The sequence below is a fragment of the Mus caroli genome, chromosome 4 (genome assembly GCF_900094665.2).
Source record: "Mus caroli chromosome 4, CAROLI_EIJ_v1.1, whole genome shotgun sequence".
NCBI lineage: Eukaryota > Metazoa > Chordata > Mammalia > Rodentia > Muridae > Mus > Mus caroli.
Genome location: NC_034573.1, coordinates 42,964,621 through 42,967,453, shown reverse-complemented (window position 1 = coordinate 42,967,453; position 2,833 = coordinate 42,964,621). Strand labels below are relative to the sequence as shown.

General features: G+C 40.0%; 1 long non-coding RNA gene across 1 annotated transcript in view; it reads right to left on the bottom strand.

Annotated features, from left to right (window-relative positions):
• Positions 1-2,833, bottom strand: part of LOC110292146 — a 75,201-nt gene that overhangs the window by 3,084 nt on the left and 69,284 nt on the right. The window lies entirely within an intron of this gene.

Below are 2,833 nucleotides of genomic sequence, written 5' to 3'. Positions count from 1 at the left end.
AATGGGTGGGTAGGGAAGTGGGGGGCGCTATGGGGGACTTTTGGGATAGCATTGGAAATGTAATTGAGGAAAATATGTAATAAAAATATAAAAAAAAAGAAAGAAAAGAAACTGTGCTCATGAATTAATGATGTTAAAGTGCTACAGAAAGTCATCTACAGGCTCAATGCAACTCCATCAAAATAATGGTGTCCTTCACAGCAAAAGAAATCCACGGGCTGTGGTGTGTGTCACTTAATAGTAAAGTGCTTACCTAGCACCCAAAAGACTAAGATCAATTCCTAGAACTACAATAGGGAGCCTGGAAAAGAGAAAGAGAGGTGAGGAAGAAGGGAAATTTTTTCATATGAAACTGTGCAGACAATCTTCACGCAGCCAGTGCAGCCTTGAGCACAGGATCCCACCATATTACCCTTGGGAATGTACCCAAAGGACTCCGTATTCTTCTATACAAATACTACTCATACATGCTCACCACTTTATCCATAAAAGCCAGGAAATAGAAACAGCATAGGTGTCCGTCAACTGATGACGAATGGACAATAAAATTTTGCTTTATTTATGCAGTAGAATGTTACTCAGCTACTAGTGAAATTAAAGTTATTAAATTTGCAGATAAATAGATTGACTACATTCTGAGAAATCCAGATGAGAAAGACAAATGCCAAATGTTTTCTCTCAGTGTGGCTGCTGCCTATGCATCTTCAGATATGTGTGTTTCATTTTTAATACCCAAAGAAGGCAGGAAATTATTGAGGGGTCATGAGGAGCATCTTTGGAGGAGAGAGGGTTAGATTCAGTTTTTCTAAGAGTGTGGCCCCTGGTGTGTTTACCATGCTCCAGTGGAAGATAGCACATCCAAGCATATTTGAGCAGAAGAAACTGGACTTAAAACATAGACAAGAACAAGGACATAAAATTGGTGAATAGATGTAGATCTGGTATGAGTAATGAATATGGTGAATATAATAAAAAAATTAATAAGACCTTAAAGGACAAATTAGACCTCCATCTCACTCTATATAAACATCGATTACACATATATTAATGTTCTTAACATAAAAATCTGAAAATATAAATTAACTAAACCAATACACACAGGAAAAAACCCACATTTGCCAGAGCAAAGGATTTTTAGATATGATTGCAAAGGCACATATGGGAAAATGAAATTAAACAAATAGCTTTATGCCACTTAAAAAGCTTCTGCACACCAAGGAAATGAATGCCATGGTAAAATACACCCTGTAGATGCAGAGAATCAATTACAAACTATGGTCTGATGAGGAGTCAATCAACGAAACTTACAAGGAACTCAACTCAGTAGCAAGAGTATATTTAAAGGCACAACTAGTTAAGAAGTGGGCAAATACAACAAGAGCCTGATGACAGGAGCCTGATATAGCTGTCTCCTGCAAGGCTCTGCCAGTGCCTGGTCAATACAGAAGTGGATGCTCACAGTCATCTATTGTATAGAGCACAAGGCCCCCAATGAAGGAGCCAGAGAAATACCCAGGGAGCTGAAGAGAACTGAAGGCCCATAGAAAGAACATCACTGTGAACTAACCAGTACCCCCAGAGCTCCTTGGAACTATACCACCAATCAAAGAGAACACATGGTGGAACTTGTGGCTCTAGCAATATATGTAGCAGAGGATGGCCTAGTCAGTCATCAAGGGGAGGAGAGGCCCTTGGTCCTGTGAAGGCTCTATGCCCCAGTATAGGGGAATGCTAGTACCAGGAATGGGAGTAGGTGGGTTGGGGTGCAGGGGGTGGGTAGGGGATTTTTGGAGGGGAAACTAGGAAAGGGGATAACATTTGAAATGTAAATAAAGAAAATACCTAATTAAAAAGTGAATTAAAAACGTGGGCAAATAACACGAATAGACATTTATCAAAAGATGCACAAGCAGACCCAGATAAATGGAAAATGAATGTTTAACATCACTAGCCAGGCAGGGAAGGAGGGGGGTGAAGCAGCCTAAATCAGTATGATCACACACTATCCCTTCACACCCAGAAGAATCACTCTTCAAAAAGACAAAAGACAGAAAGTGAGATGTGAAGAAAAGAGATATAAACTACTAGCAGAAGTGTACAGCCATTGTGAAAAACAGTACAAAAATTCCTCAAAAATGGACACAGATTACCCATGGTCCTGCAATTCCACAGCAGCAGATGTATATGCAAAGAAAACAGAGCCAGGATGCTGAGAGACAACTACACTCCCACATTTATTGCAGCTCCAAGGTTTCCTGCAGTACTGTTCACAGTATTCAGTAAGCTGAATATAAATAATCAGCAGATGAATGAATAAAGGAAAGATGGTATAGACAATGTAGACACAACCACTTAAAGTCACAGAGAGACTATAACCTGTGAACAGATAGGTGAGCCTGGAGGGTGCTATGTCTCATGAAACAAGCCAGGCATGGAGAGAATAAGAGCACATGGTCTGATCCATGTGGAAGGAGAAAACTGACCCTACAAAAGGACAGAAACTAAAGGCATATGTTCAAGAGAACTTTTATGTGGCAGATTAGCTATAATTATTAAGACTGTATGTCTGAAAAATACCGAGAGTAGATTCTAGGAGTTCTCATTCCAAAATAATAACTCTTCACTATGCTAAGTATCTGTATATAGATTTTAAACAACATGTAGATACACATATGGTCCAAGGTATCAAGTTTACACAATAAACCCAACTTTACCAGTTGATTTAATCCCAGCACTCGGGAGGCAGAGGCAGGCGGATTTCTGAGTTTGAGGCCAGCCTGGTCTACGAAGTGAGTTCCATGACAGCCAGGGCTACACAGAGAAACCCTGTCTC